General features: G+C 41.3%; 1 protein-coding gene across 4 annotated transcripts in view; it reads right to left on the reverse strand.

The window, feature by feature from the left end:
• CSNK1E (casein kinase 1 epsilon) overlaps positions 1-19455 on the reverse strand; it is a 49223-nt gene extending 29768 nt beyond the window's left edge. Inside the window, exons 1-2 of one of the 4 annotated variants that reach the window (XM_066596267.1) lie at positions 19370-19455; positions 6897-6946 (exon numbers count right to left, since the gene is read on the reverse strand). The gene's annotated coding sequence lies outside the window, so the exon portion shown is untranslated. The remainder of the gene's footprint in view (positions 1-6896; positions 6947-19369) is intronic. The other 3 variants (XM_066596269.1, XM_066596268.1, XM_066596270.1) reach the window with 3 other exon arrangements.
• Between the last annotated feature and the right edge of the window lie 266 nt (positions 19456-19721).

The following is a 19721-nucleotide window of genomic DNA, read 5'->3' on the forward strand; positions in this document are numbered from 1 at the left end:
AATTCATAAAAATTAACTTTTAATAAATATTGCTTAAAAACCTTATGGACACAAACAAAAAAATCTGCTATCCGGTAGGGAATGTGAAATTGTATCATATAGTAACACTTCAAGATCAGTATCGATCCTGGATGTTTTCTTTATTAGGTCTTTTACGTCCAGAAATAGCTCTTTTTTTGAAGGGGGGGGGGGGTTGGTTTAAATGTTCCAAAAAAAAACCTATGCATTTTTTTCCGAACCTGAACATGATGTCGTAATCAGCTGGAATTTGCATACAACTTATATAGTCCAATATATAATAGACACAAGATGTTTTTATGCACAAAATAGGCCTTGTAATTTCCCTAGGTGTTTCGCCCACTGCGTTGGCTCCTCAGGGGCTCAAATATCTCCTGGGATGATTCCCTGGAGTAAGGTTATCAGAAAATTGTTTAAAGATTAGGACTATAATCCATTAGAGGCAATGAGTAAGTATAGGTAAGGTACTGTATTGAATTAGCACCCCACTATGAGGAGTGATCGCTGCAATAATTCCTCCTAAGCTGATATGCGGTACTTGATAGCCTAATAATATTTCCTAGAGGAACAGTGCCCAGTTATCACTTAGAGTGATATCTTGGTCAATACCCAGATAGTCTGCGCACTAAAAAAAGTTCCCCAGGTAATACATCACTGTCTATTAGATCGTTTTAGTAGGTGAGTTTTGATATACTCAAAAGCTATCAATAGAATAGCTCCCACTAAATAGGGTTTTTCTGCAATCAGGCAAGTGCTCAGCCTAGTGAAGGGTTGTAAGATTTCCCCCCCCCCCCCCAATTTAATACAAGCACATTGTATCTGTAGTAGAAAACTATATACAAGCACTTTCAATATGTACTGGAAGCTCTGTCAGCGATTCGGCATTACTTTTATATGGTAATATGAGGCTCTGTTCACAAATGTCAGACCTGTCATACAGCAGAACCCACTGATGTATAATCGGATCTGCCAAGTTCTGCCATAGTTTCCACAAGCAGCACTATTTTTCCTGTCAAATACATGATGGCATCTGCATCAGAGGCTCCAAAGCAGAAATGAACAAAGCCTTATTGATGATAAAAAGGTCCATGTGAAAAGAAAGTATCAAACTGAAGAACTACTCTTTTCCGAACTAACTAACAAGTCATGTAAAATAAATATTTGCTACATGTTGATAGTTTGTTTACTAGCATGAATGAATGATTAAGGCCTCATGTCCACGGGGAAAATCAAATCTGCTCCGGATTTGTAACGCGAATTTGGGCCGCGGATGCAGTGCGGATGAGCTTAAAATAGTATTTTATTGCATGCGGATGACACGCGGATGCGTTTTTTTTCACGCGTGTATGCACGCGGATGGCATTTTTGCATCTGCGCGTGAAAAAAAATGCAAGGCCACTGAAAAAGAAGCCAAACTTGTAATCCGCATGCAGATTTCACGCACCCAAATAAATGGCATTTAACACCCGCAGCGGATTTCCCGCACCCCATAGAGATCAATGGGGCCATCCGGAGCGTGATCCGCACCTAATTGGAGCATGTCCATTTTTTTTCATGCTCCATGATTTTTCTAATTCACATTTATTGACCATCCGCGGGTATTTAGCTACCCGCGGGTGGTCAATGCATTCCTATGGGGCGCGGATCCGCGCGCGGGTGATCCGCTGCGGATTTTAATTATTATTTTCCCCGTGGACATGAGGCCTAAATGGCAAAGTAAATCTAATATCAAACCTTATACAGTCAGTCACACATATATTCAGCATTCCCAGGTGAACATCTTCACCAATTAGCCATAATATTTAAAAGCACCTGCCTAATCTTGTGTAGGTCCCCCCTTGTGCTACCAAAACAAATCTGACCTGTCAAGGCATAAGTCCACAAAACCTTTGAAGATCTCCTTTGGTATCTGGCACCAAGGTGATGGCAGCAGATCAGAATCCAGTCAATTGGATTGGATTTCTCCAGCACATTCCACAGATGCAGAGGCATAACTAGAAGCTTCTGGGCCCCAATGCAAAGGGCTCCCTCTAACCCCCACAACTATAATGCTTCAGTCATAGTATTAGGCACCCTATATGGAAAAGAGAAGCCTTATGGGCCTCCTAAAGCTTGTGGGCCTGCGTGCAATCGCATCCCCTGCATCCTCTATAGTTACGCCCCTGCACAGATGCCCAGTCAGACTGAGATCTGGGCATTGGGAAAGCAAGTTAGCACCTTGAACTTTTCAAACCATTCCTGAATCAGTTTTGCAGTGTGACTTAATGCATGATCTCACTGAAAGATACCATTGCCATTAGGGAATACAGTTACAATGAAAGGGTGTACTTGGTCTGCTACAATGTTTAGATTGGATGAAACTTTGACAATTATCACCTAATGACCCAAGGTTTCACAGCAGAACAATCGCCCAGGACATAATATTACATTTACTGGCTCGTCTTCTTCCCATTGTGGATACTGGTGCCTAATCTTCCTCCAATAAACAACACATATGCAACTGGCCATACACATGATGCAAAAGAAAATACAATTCATGAAACCAGGCCATATTCTTCTATTCCTCCATGATCAGCATTTGCACTATACCAGGGGTCCCCAACTCCAGTCCTCAGGGACCACCAACAGGTCATGTTTTCAGGTTCTCCTATGGAAAGAACACCCGTGGCAATGTCTGAGGCACCGACAATAATTACATCACCTGTGCAAGACTGAGGAAATCCTGAAAACATGACCTGTTGGCGGTCCCTGAGGACTGGGGTTGGGGAACACTGCACTACACAGCAAGCGGTGACAGAAAAGTGTCAGGACGCACAGTGTGTCATAGCCAGCAGAAACATTTTTCCCACAATTTGTACTACAGGCGCTCTTCTTTCGGACCACATTGAAAGGGCTAGCCTTCTCCTACTAGCGCATCAATGAGTGTCATGTGGCAAGGAACCGGTCACTGCTCATTCTTCCTTGGACAACTCTTTGAAGACCTGCCATTTTGGAGATGCTCATCTAGAACTTAGTCACTCAGATACTTTGCTTATTTTTCTATCATATTAACTTCAAGACTTGACTGTTTCCTCGCTGCATAATGTATCCCACATCTTTATGGGTGCCATTGTCACAATATAGGAACCAACAATTAAAAGAAGAGGGGAAAAAGCTGCATTCCTGGTTTTTCCACAGTGAGAAAAACACAGATATTTTATATTACTCACACAAACTGATCTGTTGGGGTAAGGTACTGGTCATTAGTCCAGTCCAAGGGTGATCAAATAATACATACATATGGGAGGTAACCCCATTCTTTAAGACATTCGACTGGGCAATATCCTAGAACCAAGGGGGGAAATTAATTGTATGCAAAATAATATTTGGTGACGCTCCAAAAGAAATCTGGCTACTGATAAAATATCAGATGCCCGTCAGTCAGCAATCATAGGTCCTTCCTGGGTCCAGAGTACAGCAATCCCAAGTTCCATGAAGACTCTCCATCAATCAGCGCTTGCTTTACGCATTTCTTTCTGCACACGGATTGTCACAAGATAATGACCGTTATTCACTTCATCCGTCTGTAGTGTTATGGCTAGCCAGTGTATAAAACAGTTTACATTTATATATGTTGCGCCATTTTCCAAAAAATTACTCTAAGGCCAGTCTCACACAACTGTTTTTTGTATTGCGGATTCCACGATCTTCATCCGCACAGACAATCCGCAGTAAATGTGGGCATTGGAGGCATGAACTTTACAAATTTTCTTTTACAATCGTGGAAACAAATTGCGTATTCTGCGTGCAGAAGAAAGATCGCAGCATGCTCCACTTTGCTATGGAATCCATGTGGACAGCCTCCATTGAAGTCAATAGAGTGGTCCGACCTGCAGCCCATATGCAATAAATATTGCATATGGGCTGCAGGTACCCGAGTCATTGCTAAGCGATGGTGCGGGAAATACAAAGAAAGAAAAAAAAAACAAAAAAAACACAACACTACTGCACATGACCGCCTGCAAGCCCGTGATAATCTGCAATACAGTGTAATGAGGTATGCAGGATCACTGTCCGGGCTCACAGCCCGAATCTGCTGCGGGCCTCCCGCATCCCGCATGCGGCATCCGATCGGCTCGTGAGAGTCCGGTCTAAAAATGTAGTCCCCCTACTGATACATAGCAAGGACAGAACAATTCATACTTATGGAAAAAAATATCGATGTGTCCATTAAAACGTAACTTTTATTAGGTCTCGTAAAACATTACTAGAACAAAAAAAAAAACAGCCAATTTACACATTAAGGTGAAATCAGGTGTTTCATTGATTTAAGTGTTTTACGAGATGTCATATGAGTAGAGATGAACGAGCGTACTCGGAAAAGCACTACTCGCTCGAGTAATTTGCTTTATCCGGGTATCGCTGTGCTCGTCCCTGAAGATTCGGGTGCCGCTGCGGCTGACAGGTGAGTCGCAGCGGGGAGCAGGGGAGAGCGGGCGGGAGAGAGGGAGAGAAAGATCTCCCCTCCAGCTCCCCGCTCCGTGCCGGCACCCGAATCTTCAGGGACGAGCACAGCGATACTCGGATAAAGCAAATTACTCGAGCGAGTAGTGTTTTCCGAGTACGCTCGCTCATCTCTACATACGAGTCAAGTTTTATCAAAGCAGGTATTTTTTTGCCGTGCCATCAGCCATAAGGAACCTGCATCACCCTGGAAGGTAAGCGAAATGCATTAGTAAGTTAGAGAGTACTGGACTTCTGAGTAACGATTAAATACCCTCTACACCATCTTGGCGTCAGTGTATAGCACACTCACAAAACACATGTAATAGGATAGCCTGTGGTAGATAAAGGTCTTTCAATCTGCTTTAGTAAGCCACAAATTATAGCTGGACTCTACAAAAGACTTTATATACTTATGTTCAGTGCTCCAGCTGTGATTTCTAAACCCTAGAACCACTTTTCAATTACCTTAAAATATAGTGTTCTCCATTGTAGCAGACGTCAAGCAGTATCGGGTTAATATAACATTCATCACTTAATGCTATTTTTAATCTACTTCTGATTTACTCCATTCACTATGATACCCTAATGTTTTCAGAGACCAATACCACCTCTGCTTGGAGAGACACAATGGCAAAACTTTATGATCTCTCCCTCCCCACCATACCGAATTCCTCTGCCCACATCTCACAGCAAAACAATAGCACATTTCCATGGCAGTAACACTATTAGAGGCACGTGCAGAATATGGGACTATCTACAGTGTCTTAGAAATTACATGCACTTGTACAATTCAGAGCAAATGTCCTCAAGTCTAACATCTTGTAAACAGAGAACGTCATTGCAGATATTTCTCTCTTACAACTGTCAACAAGGCGCCTTCACCATCAGAAATATCTGCAGCTCTCAGAAGACAGAGGAAATTTGAACAAATATATCTACAACATGTAGAAGAAGAATTTAGAGGGACCCACTGGACTTGGAGAAACAAAGACGTCCGCAACACTTCTGACTACCTGAAGCACACTGCTTTAATTCTTCAGCGTTGCCTACATGGCCAACACGGGCCAGTCAGAGCAGTATGTAGTGTCTAAGTCTACCGATGCGTACTAATACACAGTGCGTATCAACTAGTCAGAGAAGTGGTGTGGCCATCTTTCTTTCTCTAGACTCAGGGGGTCGCTTTAATCAGGGGGCCATGAAATTCATGATACAAACACATCTACCCGTTACTGGAGTTCAGAGGGGCTACATTGATTTTGCAAAAATCACAGTGAAGGAAGTGTTTGGGGACTCCTTGTGTTTCCCGTCACTTACATGGATGCCATTTTAAAAGTGGGTATTATTAACCCTTTCAGGAGATGGTGTTCTGGATACTACTAAAGGCCTGTTTGACCCTTTTTACAGTTGCTACTATTAGAGTAACAAATCCTTGAGAATTGCTCTACTAGGCAATGATGAGTTGACCAAGCCCTGGCCGGTATTCTGCTATTTTCTGCACCTTTTCAGGTCTATCATTCTTGTTTAGGTTGAGCCATTTATGGGGGGGGGGGGGGGGGGGAACTCTACACAGAGGTGGGTCTAGTTGGAAGCCAACAAAAATATCTTGGCAACTAACACACATTCCCCGTCTCTTAAGGTTACTATCAACATAAAATATTGGCCAACTTGACCATCAGAATGAAAGCTCATATTAGCCCCATTGCAAGTTTTTGTTTAGTAGGGATTGAGTGATGGATGACAAAGGGTCAGCCACATTAAAAGCCAATTTTTCCAATCCATCGTCCTGGCACCACAGCCATGAAATGAAAAGGTGGAAACTAATCCAAAAGCTCATGTTTATTGTCCACTTTAGACCAATTTTACATGAACATAATGCAGAGACAGAAATGCTAATTTCAGCCAGACTAGAGGTCCGATCAGCATAGGCCCTTATGATGTTGTTAGTTATGGCGATTAGACTCATGGTTGGGCTGGGATTTCTACCCGTGTGAAATTGGATTTAAAGTTTTCAGATATGTGAACTGTGCGCTCAGTCACGGAGTGGGAGAAAAGCTTTATATGTAATATGGCACAACATGCAATTCTGTAGATAAGTGTTTTAATAGAGTACCCTGAGGCACATTACAGCAAAAAAATGATTGAATATCCACTTTAAATTCATTCAGAGAATTAAAATTAGCTGGGCAAAAGCATTTCTGGAGGAAAGGACCAAACAACAGATTGTCAGGTGTCAGGTAAATGATTTGATACTGTAGTCTGGTCAAACAGCTATGATACAAATTACTGCATCTTCATCCAACAATTGTGTCCTAAGCCATTCCTGCTGTATAATGAGAAATTTTAAGGGGGCAAGAATAAATGTAATGAAAACATTTCCTGAATCTACCACTTACATAAATTTGATAGTAGCGTATCTGTTTTTTCCCCCACAGATGCTCTTCAGCTAAAGAAAAAAAAAAAAAAAGTCATTCCCAAACTATGTATAACAGCTATGTATCCTTGCAAATTTCTGCTAAGATAATAAGTACCCTTTTATGCCAAAGAATCACCAAAATTAAAAAAGTTAAAATTGGAATCAATTTGCATGTCTAAATTACGACTTATTTAGGCACACTGTATTTTAAATGGTCACTACTCACTAACTTTTAAACAAATGCGTCCTTATATTACAGCCAATGAGATAACTAGCAAAAAAAGTACAATTCATTTTATTTACCTAAAATGACATTTTTGTCTCAATTGGGCCTGTTGTCTAGTAACAGATATATAAAGAAGGAAGTGGAGGGTGGTGCTAGCTCACGCTGACCACAGAAATCTATAGGGAAAGGGAGAGAAAAAAAAAAACACACCAATTTGATTGCTGGAGCTAATGGGGAAGAGATTTACTGCTTCTCAGCTACCAAAATTAAAGCTGCAGCCTGCAGAGGGGAAAACTGGTGAACAAAAAGGAGGCTACAAGTCATACAATGGCCAGAAATAGTGTTTGTTATTCCTCATGTAAACACACGGCAGCTCATTCTAAAATGAGAAGTACACTTTAGGAAAGGTGAGGGAAAAAACGGTGGGTTGTGTTGGAATCACAACCTCAAGTCTATAGAGAAATAGAACACAAATCGCATGAGCATATTGTTGAAATATCTTTTCAGTATAGGTTTGAAATTTTAGTTTTGAAACTTCATTTCTGAATTTCTAAACAGATTTCCACATCTTCTCAACAAAGTGGATCTACAAGGGGTCTGTGATATGAGAACATACATGCGGTAAGAGATTGATGTCAATATTACAGCGAAAGTTGAATGTATATTTGTACCACCCAGAGTCATGGGAGATTCGATGAGCAGATAATCTGGATTAAAATGTGTTTTCATGAAGCTTAAAGTGTGTAAATTCAGTTTGGCATCGTTCTTGAAATCTCCAACTAGTATGATGGACACTCGTGTCCTGACTATCTTGTACTCTCTAATCTTTGTAGTCTCAGAGTAAGCCACCATCATTCTACAAACAGCAGCATTTCCAAATCAGAGATAGAGATGTGACGCTCCCGATAAACCTTTTGACGTTTGGCATTGGTGAGTTTAGACTTTTTGCACTTCTTTTTAACCGTGCTACCCTCTTGCATGTGGTTTACACCATTTTGAAGCCATTTACTAGCCATATGTCGCGTCATTTTATGACAAGAATTTTTCGCACCACAATTTTTTTTTACATTTTCACCATTTGCTTTCTTCGCTTTATACTTCTAGAACTAAGGCGAATCAAATGACACATCATAAGACATGACATCATGCCGAAGTACCTCAAGATGGCGGCGCTATTGCATCACACGATATCATACATACCTCAGACTCCTGTTGCTAGGTGCATTGGTCCTTCCTCTTTACAATGAGAAACTCTAACAGTTGGCGTACGTACGGTCTAGAAATTATGTTGCTTTTAACATTTTTTTTAAAACTTAAAAGTTTTTGTAACATTCACTGGCCTGAGTACGGTTCAGAAACTATAGACATGTTTGGTACTGGTGTATTATGTCGCCACCAGAAGTAAGGTGTGGCGACACAATACAGCTGTCAAAGTTATTTACACTCCCAGCTTCTGATTGGCTGGGGGCATGCTTAACGCCCAAAGTGCCATTCTCAGACGGTAGGGGATGCAGGGACTGGCGGCGCAGGAGCACAGCGGCCACTGGCGTTCTGAGGCTGGGAGCAGTGGCGCCGGCAGAGTCACAGGTGCGTGAGGAGTGCGGCGAGGCTGGGAGTGCCGTTCTATTCAATCCCCGACACCAGCAGTACAGCGTGAACAGTGTAAGTGGCGGCGGCAGTGTTACACTGACAGCGCTGCTTAACAGTGAATGACTGGGCCATTAGCAGGGCCGAATGGAGTAGACACGTTGCACTGAGGGAGTGCAGGGAGCACTGCTGCGTGCCTAGTCTGGAGGGTTAGGGTGAGGGTTGCTTTTCCCATTAGGCTTACACATGTAAGCCTAATAGGAAAACTAACCCTCCAGACACTAAAGCAATACGCACGCTCCTAGGACCTTCTATTCTTCAACCTATTAAGAGCTAGCTGCATGCAAGCCCTGTCAAACCCCTAGCTTCTGGTCGCGTCAAGATACACCAGTACCGACATGTTCTATGTCAAAATGAAACATGAAGATGGAAGAGACACCTTTCTGCAGACAGTCTGGTTTATATGTTTAGTCATGTTGTCAATGTCTGTTATAAGGGTGAACATTGACTTATAGCGAAGTCACATTCCAATAGGGGGCACCGGTGGAGGTACTTTACCATCCCCTATCTGCATACTTTTTACCCCAGGGAGTATTGCATGGACTATATAAGATTCCCTACGCCAACTTGGCGCTCTCCTCGAGGAGAAACTTTATCATTCCCCTAGCCACTTAGGAAGAATCAGACTGACTCCTGCAACGGTCTACAACTGGCTCCTAAAGGTCTACAATAATTATCCATTCCAGACTACTGTCCTGTATGCATCATCTGATTGCCGGTTCAAAAACTTTGCCATAAACATTTCACAAGCTCTTGAAAGCAAATATTTTATAACCCTACATACTACAAGCAACTTCCTGTACAGGAAGTGCAACCCAAAGTGATCGTCAGCACCAGTCTAGCCAGTCTCTTGTGATGCAAGATTTTTTTCCCCATTTGTCACTTGCATATCAATGCTAAACAACATTGGTGTCACTGAAAACAAAGTGACACTGCCATCTGTCAAACAGAAAACACAATCCCTGTCCAGGAGGGAAAAAAAATACCAGCCTGGTCATCGCAATTTATCAACAGATCAATGTGGCGAGTGGTCAAGTTCCATAAGGAAAAAATAGGAAATTCAAGTGTTTTGTCAATTTATCCTGCATATTTATCACCCGACGCTTGTAACGTCTGTAGATGTGCCACTTCTGTGTACGAGTCCTAAAGGTAGTGAAAAAAAGACTGCAAAAGAAACTAAAGCATGCTATAATCTACTAGAAATGCAAAATATTCTATCAGTGAGGTGCTGGCTAATGTGAGGAATTCATAAATCATACACAAGTTTGAACATGTGGATACTGCAGTCATCCTCCTTAGTGTGGCTGACATAGTATTTTGCATCAAAATGCAGCTTTTATTGCTGTGTTTTAGTGACAAGACAATTTCCAGATGTTAACTGCAGCTCAATAGGAAATGTCAAATGCCCAAAAGGTGTAGTGCATTTCATATCACTCATCCAGTGCTTTTTGGATTTATGGCCTCCTCCCTAAATTCTGCATCTTCTGGGGTTGGCCTTCTGTCAACTTTCCTCCCCAAAATCATCATCTTCACTACGGGGAAAAAACAAACATCTGAAAGCAATGCATGTGTGCAATTAAAAAGGCGTTTTCCACACAAATGTGTATTGCTGACCCATCCTCGGAATTTACAAAGTTAGCAACGGACGAATCTGTAGACGGTCACATCCCTCTGCAAGGCCCACATGTGAGGCACTCTTCATAGCAGATCCAGAAACAGAGCTGCACAAACAAACCGGGGCTCAATATTACAATGCAGATAAGTTCGCTACTGTAGGAGCCCGAAACCACCGAGGAACAACCTTACGCAAACAGAAGGTTTACCACAATCCTGTTCACGCCAACAACCCACGAAAAAAGCATTCCAAGTTATACTTATGTAAACCTGCCTATACAGTCATTTTAGTTCACAATCTTGTGACTATGGGGCTTCTATGACAATAAAGGAAATAAAACCCCAAAAATTTATTTGTGATTATTCACTGATTTGACACACATGGTTTTGTGTCAAGTTGTGTGTTTGGACACATTAGACGAAGCACCAGCACTGTAATCGGCTGCAATTTACTTGACCGTGCACCGTCAGTCTGTCAGAACAATTATTGGCATCCTTCTCAGACCCCTTTCGTCGACAAGTTGTTTACATCTGCAGGATCTAATGCGTGTGATTGTTTTTTACTGACGTAAATTGCAAATTTATATTGCAATCCAATTGCTCCATCCTGCTTTTCATCAACATCTGCTCTTGGAGGAAGAGTTCTGAAACCCCATACATAGTCAGCTGATCCTGCTTAAATTGGCTCATTCGGCAAACTTTTATCTAACGTATATGGACGCTTAACATGTACTATCAGATATTCTGAGTTGCAGTCAAATATAGACAGTTCTGGCAATAACCTAAAGTCCAATACTGATTAATTCTAATTAACTAGAAGCCAGGATGCGGTGATGCATTTTACCCCAACAACGAATGACGTGATATAGAAGGTCGTCCATCTGTACGAGTGCCACCCTGGGATCTTTCACCTGGTGCCCACAGTAGAGCCAACAGCACAGACGCTGCCATTTTAGCAGACCAAAACCGTCACACTTCTTGTTCACTGTCTGTTCCGATCAGTCAAAATGGAAAATGTTGTTCTGCCATAAAAAAAACGCATTCATATATGGATAGTGACACGATAAAGTCATCAGATCTTCTGAACATGCATATTTATTGTCTCCATGATCCATCAGGTTAGATGTGCGTGGAAGGATCAGACACTGGCAGTGGCATATCAAGCTACTTGCTTCTAAAGTCTTCATTTGTGCAAGCAAAAATAGTAGAAATTGCATGCACCGGTTGGGTATCTTAATTTGTGTCAGCTATTATATGGCTTCCAGCCTTCAGCCCAAGTGAACACAGCAGGGTAAATTACATCTTTTACTGCTGTCAATATTTTTCATTATTTCTGGCACACAAGCACACCAGGAACGAATTAGCATTTCTTATATCAGGCACTAATGTATCTACTGTAAATATCCCTTCCTTTAAAAAAAAAAAACAAAAAAAACAGACGGCATAGAAAAACTGAAGAAAAAAAAAAAAAAATACACAGAGCAACAGGAAGCTCTTCCGCTCTCGATAGGCCTGCCCCTAGAGCAACCACTAGATGTTAGTACATTTTTTCTCACAGTTTCACATGTGACTGATTATATAAAAGATTGGAGGAGCTTCATTTTTCTCTGTAGGAAGTAGAGAGAAAAAAAATGCATAAAAACTATACAGTTAAACAATGGAGTTGGACAAAAGTTCGAAATGATAGCGTGTTCAGAGTCTGGTAGGTTTTATGGGGCATTACAAGAACAGACAAGGGTTACAAAGGCTAAAATGTAATATTGCAAAAGGTAAAAATGTGATTGTTCTCAGTAAGAGAAACCAAGAAGTCTTGTAGATATGATACCTTTTAATGGCCAACCCAAAAGTTTTTTAACGGGTTAAAAAAAAAAATATATATATATATATTACTTACCCGAATCCCCGCTCTGCGACGACTTCTTTCTTCCTTCTCCAAGATGGCCGCCGGGATCTTCACCCACAATGCACCGCGGGTCTTCTCCCATGGTGCACCGTGGGCTCTGTGCGGTCCATTGCCGATTCCAGCCTCCTGATTGGCTGGAATCGGCACACGTGATGGGGCGGAGCTACAATGACGACGCGGGACCAGCTCTCCGGCACGAGCGGCCCCATTCACCAGGCAGAAGACCGGACTGCGCAAGGGCGTCTAAAAACGCCAGAAGACAGCGAATTTAGACGGATCCATGGCGACGGGGACGCTAGCAATAGAGCAGGTAAGTGAATAACTTCTGTATGGCTCATAATTAATGCACGATGTATATTACAAAGTGCATTAATATGGCCATACAGAAGTGTATAACCCCACTTGCTGCCGCAAGACAACCCCTTTAAGCCCGAGGAAGATCCACAAGTAGGTTTGAAAGCTTGCCATTTCATAATTTCTTTTTGTTAGTATCATATCTGCAAGAATACTTAGTTTCTCTTGCTGGGAACAATCACATTTTGCTCTACTGGCTAACACAGGTTCTTATTGCAAAGGGAAGGAAAATTAAACATTTCACCCACAGTAGTTTATCACCATTCTGGCAACCAGAAGACAGTTGACAATAGAAAGTCCAGTTCTTGACTGGTCAGGCAGGTTAGCTGTAGGTGTTAATTGTGCAATCATCACCTATGATACACCACTATTAACACTTTGAAGTTACCTTCATAGGGAATAGACAACTAGATGATAAGCAGGTTTAGAGCAGACCAAACAGCACGGTAATTAGCCAATATAAGACTAGCAATAGACTTAGGACAAGGTATACCCCTGCTGACATCTAATAGATTTGAGTAGCACTAACCTAGGAACACACCAAAAGTTCTTAAAGCTATTAGTCATGAAACTAGTGGGCACAACCTCACAAGTTCAACAAAAGTTCCACAACAGAGAGAGAGAGAGAAACCTACGCTAATGAGTATTTGCACATCACATCTCACCTACGCGAGTCAAAACATGAAAGGTATTTTTGGATTATAGCATAGGAAGATCTCTTAATATATCGATTTATTTTCGGTAAGACTTTTAGAAAAAAAATGTGCTGGCAGTACAGTCAACACACATCTTAAGATACCCAAGTAGATTCAAATCATTACCATGCTGAACAGCGGTGTACTGTACCACAACCGAGCTGTGTAGGTGTCATCCCTATATCGCGGTCCCAAGGCCGGATAAATGGGGAGGGTTAGGGAAAGACCTGGCGACCTACCCTGTAAAAACCTTGCCTTGGAAACCCTATGGAGGAGCTCTCAAATGATTAACCATAAAACATGGAGGGAGCTTGGCTTTTGGGTCGTGAACGACTAAACTGCTAACTGTACGATACCAAAACTAAACCACCAAGAAACATAATACTGGTGACCTTGATAATCTAAAAGGACTCCTTCCTATTCTGCAATTAGCTTGAAATTTTTTGAACAAGCACAGACGAACCTGGAAAGCCCTAAGTAATAGGATTTTACTTCCAGACGATTTGTAACCTTGCAGTCAGGTTGTGCCTAGTATTTATCACCAAGACAATAGTTGACAGCTAATTCCTTCTTTCTACTTGTAAGGACTCTTCTAAAGATATTCCTTCATGACTCCTTTAGGTTTTTGAAACTTTTACTAGTAAAAGTTTCAATGCTTGTCTTTTCCCATGACCTAGGACTGTATTAAAATGTTAAGAATAGTCAGCAATTTTTTTGCTCCTCCACAAAAGTTCTATCAACCAGACACCATGGGAGCAAGTCAACATATTATGAAAGAGTGGAGTGACCAGGAGATTACAGCATGGAAAGCAATGAACAGATGTAAGAATTTAATTTACAGTGTAAACACACCTAATAATATAGACACTACAGTATCACAGGCAAAAGCCCATATTAAAGGAGTTTCCAATCATTACACGTTCATGGCATATAGTTAGGAAAATTCATAAAAATCCATGGGAAACAGCCAGTAGCATACCATTGAGGACACTGTCAGTACCAAGAACTGTACACTCCATCGCAGGCAATAGTAGATATGGAAACGGTTAAGCACACTCACCCTTCTGCTGTTCTGGAAATTGATGGAGGTTTCAGCAAGCAGGTCAACAAAGCTCTGCCTGCATGTTAGTGTTTGTTCAAACGGATGTGCGCAATATCGATCCATCCATCAGTTGTGCTATATGCTCTGTATTATGTCCGTAAAAAAATACAGATGTTAGGGTACTTGCACATGAGCATTGAAGTTGCGCCCCTAGATTCTTGATTGGACAGTACATGGACATGCATTTATACGTTCGCCCGTACGCACTGTTTAATCGCATTAATGAATTGCCATGATAGTGTCTCGAACTTTAGTCGTGTATTTTTAGCATTCACACGGCCGCTGCTGTGTATTGGCAAAATACCCCCCCGTCTCTTCATTTTTTCTAGCTTCCATTGAAGTCTATGGGAGCTTGCTGCGTATCTCTGCAGCGCCGTATAAAATAGTCAACCAAAAACATTTGCACATGTGCTATTTTTTATGGCCAGAAATCGTTCATCTGTATGAATACATTGGATTCCAATGCTTTTTACAGTCGTGATTTTTGGGCAATTTTTTTTCTCTTTTTTACATAGCTAACTACGGTCGTGTGAATAATCTCGTGGGCTGCCTGTCCATGGGCGTTGCGGTATCAGATACCGCCGCCGGGGAGCAGGAGCCGGCAGACGAATCTCCACTGTCAGCCTCTCTGACAGTACCACAATTACACAGAGATTGGTGCTTGTAATTGCAGGCATCGCTCGCATTGATTTAAATGAGAGCTGCACTTGCCGTTACAAGCGCCAGCCACTTCACAGAGGTCGGAGCAGAGACTTCCGCTACGTCCGCTCCGACCCCTTTACAAGTAGGCAGAGCAAAAACTGCAAGTTAATCATGCAGATTTTGCAACAAAGTCACTGTGGATTTTTTCCACCATGTTTTCACCTAACCTAGGCTACCTTTCATACACAGCGTATTCGCTGCAGGCTTTCCACAGATTTTCTTGCAGATCTGCCACAGATTTTAGCCCTTCTACTTCAAGGGTTGAATGCTGCAGAAGAACTCCAGAGCATCAGTAGGTATGCTACAGACTTAGAAACCACAGTATCTTAAAAGAGAGGTTGCAGAAATTTTTCACTCCATTTAATGGAGATTTTTGAAGTCCTCTCCACATGGCTTGTACTGTAAACATGGCAGAATTTACAGACTCATATGAAGCCGGCCTAAGTCACACAATCAGTTAGCCATTTATTAAAAGGCACTCAGCAGAAAACGATACATTTCTAATATTTGAATTAAACATGTCAAAATGACATTTTAAGGCTGAATTATCGCTTTCATAGAGATGTCAACTTTTCAGAAAAGCAACCCACCTCAGACAATACAAGAGCAGGTAAAAAATAAAATTAGCACCATCTTAAATCTGACACTTCATCAACCTGTCAAAACTGTTCGGTGTTATTTTTAGACTAATAGATGAGGGAGGCGTATAGGCGGTAGTACAGGAATTGGTAGAGAATAAAAATCTGGCCTCTAAAGACAGACTGTAACAATTTCTTTAAATTGATATTTCTCTCTCAAAATGATGGTTTAGCCCTAGGATATGCCAACTTGTTATGATCAGGGGAGGTCCAACTTCTAGAACCCCTACTAATCCTGAGAATGGACTAGCCACAGTGCTGGTTTAGCGCAGCTACCCCTTCCCAGCAGCACCCCAGCCACCAGCTGTGCAGCTACATACCATTCAAGTAAATGGAGCGGGTCGCAGTTCCATGAAACAGCCCAAGGAATGAATCAATGCTAAAGCCCCTTTATCCTTAGTATTGTGGGGTCTCAGAGGTCAGATATTCACCAGTCATAAAGTGATGGCTTATACCAAGCTCTTGCATGGGAGTGAAAAAAATTAACTATAGGTTTGTTTATTTTATTGCACAGATATGTTTTTGCAAAAATAATATGTAAGAAGAAATAAAATGTGATGTACACATTCAGACAACTTTTCCATCTGTCAGCCAATTAATGCACATTTCACCATTTTTCAGTTGCAAGAACCCTTCACTCACTTTATCCTGTACGTTGTGCGTGTTTGAATGTTACAAGGTCAAAAAAGTTGCAGAAATCCTGGCTAAGATCTGATTGTTTTTATTCATCTTTCAATAGCAATTCCCTAATATCCTTTTACCATGATCATCCAATAAAAGAAAGATCGGCAGTGGTGTGGACACCAAATTCCCTACCCTTGTCCCAAGAGATCTTCCATAGAAGAGGTTACCATGTTGTCCCTCTATAGATGAAGTACCAGTTGTCACAAAACAATCTGTATTCACTGATGAAATGTCCAATGAGACCCTGGGAACATTACGTCCTTGCTTTATTTTCTAATTCTGTTCATAAAAGGCATCAATTCCGAAGATAGAGGTAAATTAGGGAAATGCTGGTAAGCCCTGTGACCCCTATGGTCACTGATGAGGTCACACAGCTCTGCTATAGTGAGACAGTCAGAAATTCAGCCCATTACTACATTTTATGAAAAAAAGAATAGAGTGAAAAACAAGTTTCATAAGGTGACTGTGCATTGCTGATTTGAGACTGCTGCATAGCACCACAGGTTATGACATGTGAGAGAAACATCCATATTTCCGCTCCCTAACACTGTAGCAGGCATATCTTGGTTTTAATCCAATGTGCTTCTAGTGGGGTCAGGAACCGAGTCCAACAGTGAACTTGACGTCTCAATACCAAAATCCATTCACCTTAAGGGTATATTCACACAGTTGGATTCAAATTAATGCTGCAAAAATCACGCCGATTTTCATAAGAGTTTTCTGCACGATTTCCATTCTTTGTCTGTGCATCACTCAAGTGCAACCTGTTTTTTTCTAAAGGCACCCATTTGAACAGGCCGTTTTTATACAAAAACCGCACTACAGTAGGACATCAGACTGTTCAATACTCATATTGAAATGAATGTGTTCCATTTCCGTTCGAATTTAGACAGATCTTTTTTGGTCCAAAAAAAAAAAAAAAAAAATCAGACAGAAAAATTGCCCATGTGAATATACCCTTGGGCTGAGTTCACATTAGTGTTTTTTTGTTACATTTTAGAACTGCAGCAGCAAAAAAAAAAAACATTTTTCAAAAGCCACATGCATTTTTATGTTTTTTTTTCTAATGGTTCAAACACACAACAAAAACACCAAATGCGAACGCAGCCTTTTACAGACATGTTAGAAGAGGTTACTGATGGGGGGGGCGAACGAAAGGGCGAAAGCAGTCTAATAAGTATCAACTTAGAACGCCATAGCGCATTCATTCTAATGAACAGCAGTGGCTTAAATCACCCCTATAATATATTCTTACAGGAGTCATAAAGATGTGTATAGGTGCACATACCCTTTGTCTTGTTTGCTACTAAGAAGTGGTCATTATATTCTTATACAACAGATGTGTGCAGCGACATCCCCACAAGGAGATTACCAAAGTTGTCCATAAACAAGTCCTACAATATGAGCCAAACTGTCCTATGTAATTATAGCAGATACAATCCACAGAAACCAAGTCATTAGAACAATTGTGACAACCTGATGAGTGGTGAAGGGTAAAACTCAGATTGCAAATCACAAAGCATAAACAAAGAATGTGATATCACAAGGGACACATAAAAATATAAAAATGGTTGTTTAAACTATACTGTATCTTTCAGGTAATGCAAATACACAAAACACAAACAGAAACTGATACGTCACTCCAGTCATAGAACAAGCTAATATAATTTGTACGATGGGGGTGGAGGATGGCTGACACTGATTGAATGACCCTGGTAAACATCTTCAGCTCTGAGTATTGTATATACTACTTTGTATGTCTGTTTACAAGCTGTTTTCTATAGCAAGTCACAATACTTCCCCCTTCACACTAGGAAATAGACATTTTGGAAACCTCTGATCCACATAAACAATACATCCTACAGAAAGCAATACATCTAAGTCATAACAAACAGGATACATTGTAACATTCTATGTATTCCCATAAAGAGCTTGCTATACTTATGTACGCATAACTAGAGCATGACAAGTGTAGCATATTCCTAATACCACAAATTATTCATGCCTGAGCCAACACCAGGACCAGGAGGCATCAGTGGGAATAACGCTGTTGATTATGTAATGTTCAGCCTTCCTATTAAGTCCTTGCATGGAAATGTGCGATCTTGCTCAGAATAAACAACCCACAATTCTGATCAGCAATGTATTATCTGTATTTTCTGTCCAGCAGAGAACAAAGGGGGTGGGCTTTGCATTTTTTTCCCAGGCCTTTACCCCACCCTTTGAATACAGAACAGATTGAATGATGTATTGCACTGAAAATATTGGGGAAGGGGGGGGGGGTGTCATCCTAGCACCCCTTTACTATTAAATGCCCTCCAGACCGACACACTCTATGCTTTCCAGTGGGTTGTGGACCTACTGCAAATACTAGAAATAATCCCTCACAAATGCAAATTGTCTTTTCTTCTAAGCTTAAAATAATTTTAATATATCAACACAAAATATATATTATATACACGTAGGAACGGCCAGGCCCTGTAGCCCCCCCAGAGTCATGGAGCAAAAACTCTTCCATCATATTGAGATAATAGATGCTCTTTTACCCACCCCCACTTCCTCTTATCCAGGAATTAAAGAGAAGGATAAATCTAAACATTTACAAACCGGCAGACGATCTATGACTTTGTACAGTAAGAACCCCCCCAAAAATAACCATTATTGTATAGTGTTTGTTCTGTATTACACCCATCCCCCAGCAGTCTACAGAAAACAAGCTCTAGGGGTACTATGTTTCCCCCTGCATTTCACCCTTAAAAAGACAAACACCCCCCTCAATATTGATATGTGTGTATAGTGGAGCGTCCCCTCTGTCTGCTCCTGGGGGTGTCACCTCTGCCAGGTGCTTGAGGGGGGAGGATGACAAGGGATTGTGGGGAGCTGCTTACCTGCTGTGCCTGCGTCTAGCTGTTCTGCCTCTCTCCTTCCCCCTTCAGTCTGTGAGCTGTCTCTACTCTGTGTTACTCTCATTGAATCCGACTGCCAAACCCAAGTGCTGATGTCATCCTTGTGAAACTTAAAGAGACAACACCCCTTTTGTTTAATAGATGACAGGCCATCCACACTTGACTCATTCATGAGCTGAGAGTAGCAGGATCATCCGAAATAAATAGGACAAGGCAAAAATGGATTCCGTATTAGATGATGTACGGGCATATATAGGTAGAAATTGGCTGATAAATCTCTCTCCATGTGTTATTTATTTTTAATGACAATTGACCCAGTGTGTATGTGTTTATA

This window comes from Eleutherodactylus coqui, chromosome 3 (genome assembly GCF_035609145.1).
Source record: "Eleutherodactylus coqui strain aEleCoq1 chromosome 3, aEleCoq1.hap1, whole genome shotgun sequence".
NCBI lineage: Eukaryota > Metazoa > Chordata > Amphibia > Anura > Eleutherodactylidae > Eleutherodactylus > Eleutherodactylus coqui.